Below are 12025 nucleotides of genomic sequence, written 5' to 3' on the forward strand. Positions count from 1 at the left end.
CTGATGTTACAAATTTATACGTGACTATATTTTGAATGTCACCTTATTTTTGCCTTTTTTAATTTATGTAATTTCTATGTTATTATTATGCTATTTTTTTATCTAGATGTTAAGATTTATTACTTATTATTATTTATTTTGTCTTTTAGCCCCTGAAGCAGCCCAGTTGGGCGAAACACGGCCTGTGTCGGGCTATTGTATGCATATGGGCAATTGTATGCATATTTTAACTCTGTTATATCAATAAAATATATCTTGGTTTATTAACGACTAGTAAAAAAGGCCCGTTTCTGACACAAATGAAAAGGGCGCTAGCAAGGTTTTCCTCGGAGTGTGTATGTTTGGGAGAGTGTATGAGAGAGTGACTGTGTGAGAGACAGAGTGAAAGTGTGAGTGTGTGAGAGAGAGAGTGAGTCTGGGTGTGAGTGTGTGTGTGAGAATGAGTGTGTGCAAGTGTGTATGTGAGAGACAGTGTGAGAGAGAGTGTGTGTGTGTGTGTGCGAGAGAGAGAGAGTGTGTGTGAGTGACTGTGTGGCACATAGAGAGTGAATGTGATACAGCGTGAGACAGAGTGTGTGAGAGTGAGAGTCAGAAAGACATTGTATATGAGAGAGAGAGAGAGAGAGTGTGAGCCCTGCCCTCCCAATCCATGCCCATCTGTCCCCTGCCCCCTCCATTCATCCTTTTCCAGCAATTCCCCTCTCTCCCTGAGCCCTGCCCTCCCAAGCTCCTCTGTCACCTGCCCCCTCCATTCATGCCTATCCAGCAATTCCCCTCTCTCCCTGAGCCCTGCCCTGCAATCCATATCCATCCATGCCCATCTGTCCCCTCCATTCATCCCTATCCAGCAATTCCCCTCTCTCCCTGAGCCCTGCCCTCCCAATCCATGCCCATCCATGTTCCTCTGTCACCTGCCCCCTCCATTCATCCCTATCCAGCAATTCCCCTCTCTCCCTGAGCCCTGCCCTGCAATCCATATCCATCCATGCCCATCTGTCCCCTCCATTCATCCCTATCCAGCAATTCCCCTCTCTCCCTGAGGCCTGCCCTCCCAATCCATGCCCATCCATGCTCCTCTGTCCCCTGCCCCCTCCATTCATCCCTTTCCAGCAATTCCCCTCTCTCCCTGAGCCCTGCAATCCATATCCATCCATGCTCCTCTTTTCCCTGCCCCCTCCATTCATCCTTTTCCAGCAATTCCCCTCTCTCCCTTCCATGACCCCCCTCGCATCCATGCTCCTCTCTCTCCCATGTCCCAGCCTGGCCCGCCCTCTTCCCCCCCCCTTCGCATCCATGCCTCCCCCCTTCGCATCCATGCTGTCGTTTCTCCCCTGCCCTCCCGCTCCCATTTTTCAACTTTATTGCCCACCCTCTTCTCTCCCCCCAACATCCCTTTTCTTTTTTTTTTTTCTTTTTAAATTTACCTCCGTGGCGGTTCCGGCAGCGCAGCGAAGGAGGCGGCGCTCCCGACGTCTAGCCTTCCCTTCGCTGTGTTCCGCCTTTTTCTGATGTCATCCTTGACGTCAGAAGAAGGCGGAACACAGCGAAGGGAAGGCTAGAGACGTCAGGAGCGCCGCCTCCTTCCCTGACGGTGCCGGAACCGCCACCACGTAGGTAAATCCATTTGTTTTTTTTTTTTCCCGCCCTGGACGTCAAGACGTTTGACGCGAGGGCGGGGCAGAGACGGCTGGGTGGCTTCACACCATGAATCCACGAACCCTTCAGGGAGTGTTTGAGTGACTTCAGAACGTTGTCTTCATCAGAACGTTCACGGTGCGTTTTATTATATTAGAAGATCTGCTTTGTACAGTTTCCACTTTGGAGTTTGCGGATCGTCTGCCCCTTTGCTTTCTTGGACCCTACCATCAGGGATTGCAGATCATGATCTTTGCTGCTTAGAATGCAAGCATTTGTGGTCATTGCTTTCCAGCTACATTTCAGTGGCAGTCATTTTCTCAATTAAACCACACATATATAGCCATATATTTCTCTTTTTTATAGAGTCTATTTTAATTGCTTTATTCTTTTTCTTAAGAGTGCCCTCAGCAAAAACCACTCATTTCAGGCAACTGCATTTCTTTTGCCAAGTGGCACAGCACATCTTTCATCGAGCTACTCTTTTTTTTCTTTTTGTGTGTTTGCTATTAACTATCAAAGTAGCGCTACAACTTAGAATAATAAATCAAAACATTTCAAAAAAACGTGAACTTATCTCTAAAAGTTTTTTTTTCCGGCATTCACACTGAGTCCTCGCTTAACTCTCTCCAGGTACCACAGCCGCTATTATCTCCGACTGCCTTCTCCTGAAAACGCACGATTCCGCGGGTTTCAGAAGTCTTTTTCCTCAGGGACTTGGCTGAACAAAAGATCTAAGGCAGTCAAAAACTCTCTGGACTGCACAGCTACTATGACCGACCGCAGGGCCTCCATACAAAAAGAGGAGACCTTGAGCGCCTGGTTGATGCCTTGAGGTTCAGAATGGTAGCTCCTGGTCCACTCCTCATGAAATGCTAGGTGCCCCATACCCTGAAAAGGTGCAAATATACCATAGAAGCAATTAGAGGTACTGGGGATGCTGCGGATACCGGGGTGGCTGGGGCTAGTATGCAAAAGTGGGGCCAGTATCAGTGTGCAAAAAGAGAGAGAAGAGCAATCTTTAGTACAGGAGAGTAGTGATAACTATGCCAGGCAAGAAGTAACAGAGAACGAGATAAAATATGCCCCACTGGAAACATAGATGAGTCCACAGCTTCTAAATAGAATGGATAAACCAGCTTTGAACCTGTAACTTTCAGGATGAAAGGCCAGCCAATCTCCTGAATAAAACTAGTTTGATGTCTACAGTGCACCCAGAGTAAAAGCCACCAGGACAGCACAGAGGGTGCTGGATTACCATCGAGATCGAGAGAAACCTGGAAGGAGTGCACTAGACTCAAAATCAACATTTCTCACAGAAACATGGAGTCAACAGCCCTAAGCCTAACTAAACCCCATCACTACTGCCATGCTCTGAGAAAGGGAAAGAGTAGGATCTGCCCTAATCCCAATCCCTTTCTCCCCTCCATTAATGATGCACACACACCCTGAACCTCCTCGAGGAGGGTACAGAAATATTCTTAGTGCAACTGTAAGAGGGTGCACCCAAATCATAAATCACCTCGCAAGGCACAGGCATGTCCACCAGAAGACTTTCAGATAGTCAGTACTTGCCAAGCTGCAGCTTAAGGTTCTTGCTACCACAGAACAGCCGCATGACTCTACTGGACCTTCGACCTCGCCCTTTGGAAGCTGCGGGAAACCCAAGGACTCACACAAGAGTCTGCAGGACGAAAGGGGTTTGCAAACTACCACAGGCCTCCTTTTCAGAAGCCCTTGTTCCTTAAAAATACCAAACTTGAAGAAATTGGGAGCGATCCACCCCAGTTCCCCAGTCAACATCTTCTGAAGGCCTGCACTGAAAACTGCCCAAATTGCAGGTGCATCGGGCCCCAAGGGAGCACCAGTGCTTCAGCCTCTCCATGTGGCATGGAAGGGATGGTGCCATCAGATTAGAGAGTTGTATGGGGACAGAAATCCAACCCATCCCCGCCCGTCTCCACTGGAATCCAACCCCATCCCCGTTCGTCCCCTTCGGGAATGTCACCCAGTCCCGCAAGAATTTAATGGTACATAGAAAAATAATTGCTGTCGGCTCTCTCAGTGTCTGGGTTTGAGCCGCAGGCAAGGAAGGAACGGAAGCTGGAACGCTCTGGTGTGTACATGCAAGACTTCTCTGATTCACTGGCACTGTGTGCTAAGAGATCGCCACATGCATGCGGTAGTAAGTCAGGTGATATCTGATGCTCGTGCCTATGTCAGAGCTGAGGTCTGCGCATCAGCCCGGGAGCAGAGAGAACAGTAAGATAGTAAATGACAGCAGATAAAAACCAGATTGGTCCATCCAGTCTGCCCAATAGTCACAATCATTATCAAGTCATGCTTAAATCAACAAATAATGTGATATTATATACTTGATTATTTTTTTTTTTTTGTTTTGTTACATTTGTACCCCGCGCTTTCCCACTCATGGCAGGCTCAATGCGGCTTACATATTGTATAGAGGTACTTATTTGTACCTGGGGCAATGGAGGGTTAAGTGACTTGCCCAGAGTCACAAGGAGCTGCCTGTGCCTGAAGTGGGAATCGAACTCAGTTCCTCAGGACCAAAGTCCACCACCCTAACCACTAGGCCACTCCTCCACTCAAGAAATCTGTAACTGGCTGTACTCAATTAATTGTAGCAACCACTGCCATCGGACCAGCCATGGTCTTTCTGTGGCATTTCTGGGACACAGACCATAGAAGTCCGCCTGGCACTATCCTTATGTTCCAGCTGCTGGAGTTGCCCTCGAAGCCCATGCCAGCCTATTTATCTTCTCATTTGCGGGACACAGACTGTAAAAGTCTGTCCTGCACTGTCCTCATGTTCCAGCCACTAAAGTTGCTGTCTAAACCCTTTCCAGCCCAAGCTAAACCAGACTGCCATATATGAGACACAGACCTTACACGTCTCCCGGTATCAGACCTAGTTCATCACAGCCAGTCTCCATCTAAGTATCACTCAACACATCCACACACAAGCAGCCATTTAAGTTTAGGTTTTTTATAAGGGAAAATTAGGTTCTTACCGTGATAATTTTCTTTCCTTTAGTCATAGCAGATGCAGCCATTACAGATGAGTTGTGTCCATCAACCAGCAGAAGGAGATAGAGAGCACACTTTTTCAGTGCCTCATACCAGCTTGCTCCACTGCCTCTCTTCAGTATTTGAAGCTTCCAAAGCAGTATGGCAAACCGCAATGGGAATAACATGAGCTTTCCTCACAGCGAACGACGGCCCTACAACAAAGGGCATTAACTCAGACTGGAGGGAATGAAACATCCTCCCGGAGGGCATAAACTCATCCTCCACTGAGACAACTGGAGGGAATAAACTCATCCTCCAAAACATGAAACTGGAAGGAATTAAGTCATCCTCCTTTAATTGAACAAGAATCCTGAAGACTGTTTTCCGACTTTCTCCCAAGGACGGAATCTCCAGGAAACATGAACAGAACCTGAAATAGATTTACAGCAGATAGCAATCAGACAGGGAGGGATCATGGCTGCATCTGCTATGACTAAAGGAAAGAAAATTATCATGGTAAGAACCTAATTTTCCCTTCCTTGTCATCAAGCAGATGCAGCCATTACAGATGGGATGTATCAAAGCAATCCCTAGATAGGGTGGGAACAAGCCACACCACGCGCCAGCACTTGCGCTCCAAAATGTGGTTCCCTCCTGGCAGCCACATCCAGCCTGTAATGTCGGGCAAAAGAGCTTAGAAGCCCATGTTGCTGCACTACAAATCTCTTGAAGAGAGAGTGCTCCAGTTTCAGCCCAAGAAGAGGAAATTCCTCTAGTGGAATGCGCCTTAAAGGCATCAGGCGGAGGCCGGTCGGCAAGCAAATAAGCTGAAAAGATAGATTCTTTGAGCCAGCGGGCAATAGTGGCTTTAGACGCTGGAGACCCTCTGCGAGGACCTGATAGCGAAACAAACAGATGATCAGAGGTCCTGAAAGAGTTAGTAACTCGCAATACTGCAGCAGAGTCCTGCGCACGTCCAACAGGTGCAATTGCCCAAAAGATTCTGGAAACTCCTCCTTGACAAAGGAGGGCAAGAAAATAGGTTGGTTTAGGTGAAACGCTGAAACCACCTTAGGCAAAAAGGAAGGCACGGTCCGAACCGTGACCCCGGACTCTGAAAACTGCAGAAAAGGGTCTCTACAGGACAGCGCCTAGAGCTCTGACACCAGTCTCGCCGAAGTAATGGCCACTAAAAAGATGGCCTTCAGTGTCAAATCTGTCTGTGAAGCACGACGAAGCGGTTCAAAGGGAGCACCCTGAAGGGCTTTCAGCACTAGCCCCAGGTTCCAAGCTGGACAAGGTGCACGCACGGGAGGACGGAGCCGAAGCACCCCTCTAAGAAACCGTGCCACATCTGGATGAGCAGCTAAAGACACGCCTTCAACCTTGCCACGCAGGGAGGCCAACGCTGCCACTTGCACCCGCAGGGAATTATAGGCCAAGCCTTTTTGTACACCATCCTGCAAAAAGTCCAGAATCGGCGAGACAGGAGCCCGCAGGGGTATGATCTCTTTGGAAGCACACCAGACTTCAAACTGGCGCCAAATCCTGGCATAAGCCACGGAAGTGGAACGCTTGTGGGCTTGCAGGAGAGTGGCAATTACTTTATTGGAATAGCCTTTGTCTCTCAATTGCGCCCTCTCAATCGCCAGGCCTTAAGACCAAATCGGCCGGCGTCCTCCATGGTCACTGGACCCTGTGACAACAGGTTGGGAACCAGAGGTAACTGAAGGGGATCCTCCACGAGCATCTGTCGGAGGTCCGCATACCAAGGCCTCCTGGGCCAATCCGGGCGACGAGAACCACTTCTCCTGGATGCAGCCGAATCCGCAGGAGCACTCGCCCTAACAAGGGCCATGGAGGGAGCACATACAGTAGGCCCGGAGGCCAGGGTTGAGCCAAGGCATCCAACCCCGCCGAGCGAGGATCTCTCCGTCTGCTGAAAAAGCACGGGAATTTGGCATTGATGCTTGTCGCCATTAAATCCATCACGGGCTTGCCCCACATGGCACATATCTGCAGGAATACTTCGTCTGCAAATTCTCACTCCGCTGGATCGATCTGATGCCTGCTTAGATAATCAGCTTGCACGTTGCTCTGACCTGCAATGTGAGCTGCCGACAGAAACTGTAGATGTAGCTCGGCCCAGTGGCAAATTTGTTCGGCCTGCGCGGCTAGAGCTCTGCACTGAGTGCCGCCTTGTTGATTTATGTAGGCCACTGCTGTCGTGTTGTCCGACATCACTCTGACAGCCAATCCTTCCAGGGTCACTTGAAAAGCCAGAAACGCCTGAAACACCGCTTTCAACTCTAGGCGGTTGATGGACCACTCCGACTCCTCGGGTGTCCATAGACCCTGGGCATGCTTCCCCTTGCAATGTGCGCCCCAGCCTTTCAGGCTGGCATCTGTCACCACTAGGCACCAATCGGGGAGCGCCAGCGGCATTCCTTGCCGCAGCATGCTGTCTGAGAGCCACCACTCCATCCTGAGTCGGGCTGCAGGGAACCAAGAGAGTCTGTATTGATAATCCTGAGATACTGGAGACCATCTTTGGAGTAGAGCAAACTGTAGAGGTCTCAGGTGCGCTCTCACCCAGGGCACCAGTTCCATGGTGACCGTCATCGATCCAAGCAGCTGGACAATGTCCCAAGCTCGCGGGCGGGGCATCCTCAGGAGCAGACGGACCCGATTCTGAAGCTTGCACCGCCTTTGCTCGGGTAGGTACACATACCCCGAGGCTGTGTTGAACCTGGCCCCCAAATATTCTAGAGAGACTGCGAGAGGGTCAGGTGACTTTTGGCCAAATTAACGACCCAGCCCAGAGATTGAAGTACTGAGACCACTCTGGCTGTTACATGCTGACTCTCTGCAGCAGAGTTTGCTCGAATGAGCCAGTCATCCAGGTACGGGTGAACCCGAATACCCTCTTGCCTTAGAAAGGCAGCTACCACCACCATAACCTTCAAAAAGGTGCGGGGACCTGTGGCGAGGCCAAAAGGCAAGGCCCGGAACTGGAAATGCTTTCCCATCACCGCAAACCTCAGAAACTTCTGGTGCGGGGGCCAAATTGGTATGTGCAAGTAAGCTTCTTTCAGGTCTAGAGACGTGAGAAACTTTCCTGGCTGAACCGCCGCAATGACGGAGCGCAGGGATTCCATGTGAAAATGCCGCACTCTCAGGGACTTGTTTAATTCTTTTAAGTCCAGAATAGGGCGAAAAGACCCTCCTTTTCGCGGCACCACAAAGTAGATGGAGTAGCGGCCGCAGCCGTGTTCGGCGGGAGGTACCGGGGACACGGCCCCTATCTGAATCAGACCTTGCAAAGTCTCCTCTACCGCCGTCCGTTTGGCGGCAGAACCGCATCGAGACTCCACAAACATGTCTCTTACAGGGGCGTCAAATTCTATTCTGAAACCGTCTCTGATCAGGTCCAAGACCCACTGATCTGAGGAAATGTTGGCCCACTGCTCGGCAAAGACGTCCTCCGATGACAGGACTCGAGGAGAGGGCCGGCGCACCATCATTGAGAGGGTCGCCCCTGACTCCAAGCCTTGAGCCAGTGGCTGTGGAACGTTTGTCCGAGCGAAAGGAGTTCCTCTGCTGAAAACGGGCATGAGAAGTGAACCCAGCAGAACGCCCCGGGCGGTACCTTCGAGTTTCACGGAAGCGAGGTCTGTAAGAGGAGTGGACCGCCGCACTCTTAGAGGAAGGCCGAGGCCTATCTTCGGGCAAGCGCTGGGGTTCAGCCTCACCCAGGCCCTTCACAATTTTCTCCAACTCCTCACCAAACAGGAGAAGGCCTTGAAAGGGCAACTTCACCAACCTTTGCTTAGAGGCCATGTCCGCCGCCCAATGCCGTAGCCAAAAAAGACGGTGAGCTGCCACTGCTGCTGCCATGTGTTTAGCCGAAGCTCTGACAATATCATAAAGGGCGTCAGCAAGAAAGGACAAGGCCGACTCCATCCGCGGAGCCACATCTGAAAAGGGCTCCGCTCCATCACCGGGCTGTTCCACTGCCTGTTGCAACCAAGCCAGGCAGGCTCTAGCAGCATAACAACTGCATGCAGACGCCCGAATAGTGAGACCTGCAATTTCAAATGACCGTTTTAAGTGCTGATTCCAGTCTACAGTCTTGAATATCCTTCAGGGCAACACCTCCTTCAACAGGGAGGGTAGTTCTCTTTGTCACAGCTGTGACTAGGGCATCCACTTTAGGCATAGCAAAGCGAACCATATGCTCCTCACTCAGAGGGTATAATTGCCCCATAGCCCTGGAAACTTTCAAAGGTCCCTCGGGGTCAGCCCATTGAGCCGAAATAAGCTCTTGGATGGAGTCATGCAAAGGAAAGGCTCGAGCAGGCTTTTTGGTACTAGCCATCCTAGGATTCACAGAGGAGGCTGTGCCACTGGCAGGGTCCTCAATAGAGAGAGCCTGCAGGGCATCAGAAATAAGCGCTGGCAGCTCATCACGGTGGAAAATTCTCACCGCGGAGGGATCGTCCAGATCCTGAGTCACTTCTGCACCAGACTGGCTCCTCAGACCATGAAGGCCTGCCAGAGTCCTCCGAATCCTCGCAGCCCGACCACAGGGGGGGAAATGGAGGTGCAGCATTCTCTGAAGGGGAAAGAGCCCTTCTGCGCTTCATATTCTGCCAATTATCATGGAATAACGCCTCAGAGGGCATACCCAGGCTAGAATCCACCGGGGGGGGGGGGGGGGGGGCGGCATTAGAAGAGGCCCCTGCAGGGCTTTGTGGGAGACCTCTTTTAAGCATGTATGCTTTATGCATTAATAAGACAAAATCAGGGGAGAAAAACTCACCCTGGGCACCCGGATCTCTGCCGGGGCTAGTAGCTCTCATATCAGCCTCACTCCGAGGCCTCCCCCCGGGCTCAGGACTCTCCGTCTCAGCGGAGGTCGCGCCATGTGGTAAATTCAAAATGCTCGGGCCGGCTCTAACATCTGTACAGCACGATTTACAGAGCCCCGCTGCTGATCTGCGCTTGCCACACTTGGAACGGCGCTTTACAGTCTCTGCAGCCATCGCCGAAAACGGCAGTAAAATTCAAAATGGCGGTTCACGCCAAATCGCCCCGATCGCGGGCCCACCCTGGAGGAGTCAGAAAACACTCTTACCTCATTGGACCGAGTATCACAGCTCCGGTCCCACAGAAAAAGGCAAGGAAAAACCTCTGTTCCTTTTTTTTTTTTTTTAACGCTGTGAGGAAAGCAGAGGTAAATAGAACTCCGGAGGCTCAGGTGAGTGGGAAAGGCAGGGAAAGGGCGAACCTATGTGCCTGCATCCACTGTTGGTGGGGAAGGACAGGGAAAGCTAAGCAATGTGTCCACATCCACGAAGGTATGGGTAAGGCAGGGAAAGGGCGAACCTATGTGCCTTTAAAGTGAAGCTGCTATAGCCTCCAACACCCCTGCTAACAACTGGCAAAAGCACAGGAGCAACCTCCAAGCAGATTTTAGATGGAGCTCGAAGAAGCTGCAGCCACTCTGCTAGGGGAGATAGAGAATACTGAAGAGAGGCAGTGGAGCAAGCTGGTATGAGGCACTGAAAAAGTGTGCTCTCTATCCCCCTGTGCTGGTTGATGGACACAACCCATCTGTAATGGCTGCCTCTGCTTGATGACAAGGAACTTCCATTTTCTAATTAGAGATTCTCTGTGTTCATCCTGTGCCTTTTTGAATTTCATCACCATTTGTATCTCTACCACCTCCTTAATGGAAGACTTTCCACATCTGTGCTGTTAAAGCAAGGAGGAGGAGACAGCACTCAAAGAACTTGGTACTCGGTAGGTGAGAGGCTGGCGCAAGTGCAGCATACACTTCCACGAGAACTGCTTGTCCCCATGGGAACCCCACAGGAACTGCTTCCGTCCCCATGGGATCCCCACAGGAACTGCTTCCGTCCTTGCGGGAATCCCGCGAACCCCGTTCAGGTCTCTATATCAGATGCACGTGTGTGCCCAACAGCTGCCCTGCACCTGTCAAAATGAGCCGGGAAGGAGAACACTACAGTGTCGGGCTGTACAGCGGCATGCACAGAATGGGAAACAGCAGCAGCCCAATGGCTCCCACACCGTGAGCCACGTTTGCTCTCCCCCGCTGACGCAGGTAGGGTAAAGACTACTCACTCCCTCAGGAATCACTGTCGCATGTCAAGTTGGTCCTCACACCCCTAAGCCAGTACTGCAAACTGGCATAAGCTCGCCGCTCTGAACGAAACAGATTAAGAAGTGTTTTGTTTTTAAATAAGGGCAGGAGAGAACACCAGAGCAAAAGAAACTTCAGACTTTTAAAGTCAGGAGAGTGAGAACCACAAACCCCAGGCCAGGCAGAGGAGGGAGCGATGGGGGATGAAGGGAGGGACTTGGCACCATCAGGTGTGCACCCAAGTTCCAGGACCGGCACACCTCAGACCCGACTAGACCTGGGGGACCAGGTCAGAAGCTAATCAATGACCATCCACCTGCTAGATAGAATACTGAGGTTAAGGTGCGCTGCACATGACCACATATGACCTCTGATGTTCTCTATCTCCACCTGATGGTAGAGGGACACAACCCATAAGTCTCTGGATTGATCTGTGGGTGCTTTCTAGGAACTATGGGACTCATGGGATTGTGGCCCCGGTGTCTTTAGAAACCACCAGGGGAGTAACTTGCAGGTGGGAGACTCGCCCAGAGGCAAGCAGGACCCAAGCAGGCAGACAGTGTAGGAGCAAGTGCAAGCGGGTCTAGGCAGTGCTGCAACAGACCCTATATTGCAGACTTATATATATGTCAAATAACACCTAAGCGCTACCCCTAACACTCACCTGCTATTAAGTCTGCTTTGCTATATAATATTTTCCCCCTAGAGCTAAATACCAATTAATTAGTCACCCTCTGGGCAACTGGGATTAAGTTTTGCAGCTGACCAAGGAACATCTATAACAAATTAAGAAGCTGCAAAGTCCGCCTGTCACCATCTGCAAAAACAAATACTGAAGAGCTAAGGTTGCATGATGCCCTTATAGGGCAGAACTTTTTCTGTCTTCATCTGCAGATTGGCAAACATAACCCGCATGTTCTGGACAGATCTGGTCAGGATGCCAAGAAAAAAATAATGCTTAATATAGTTGGACTATAAATTCCCTTTTAAGTCTACCCCTCTCCCTCCAATATAAAGCTCTAAATGGGTCAACTGGAGCATCAGTAAAATTATTCTATGATCTCAGTAGTAATGGAATTCAAGAACGTCTGGGGTAAGCAAAGCAGACTTAATTGCAAAAAAGTGAGAAGCCAGTTATCAATGGGGTCTATAGCACTGCAGACTAGATAAGCCTAATTATCTTAACTGTTATCA

At 50.4% G+C, this 12025-nt stretch overlaps 1 protein-coding gene across 5 annotated transcripts in view; it reads right to left on the reverse strand.

Moving 5' to 3' along the window:
- The window catches only part of LOC115463520 (protein bicaudal D homolog 2-like), a 160564-nt gene that overhangs the window by 109254 nt on the left and 39285 nt on the right, over positions 1-12025 (reverse strand). The window lies entirely within an intron of this gene.

Source organism: Microcaecilia unicolor, chromosome 2, assembly GCF_901765095.1.
Source record: "Microcaecilia unicolor chromosome 2, aMicUni1.1, whole genome shotgun sequence".
NCBI lineage: Eukaryota > Metazoa > Chordata > Amphibia > Gymnophiona > Siphonopidae > Microcaecilia > Microcaecilia unicolor.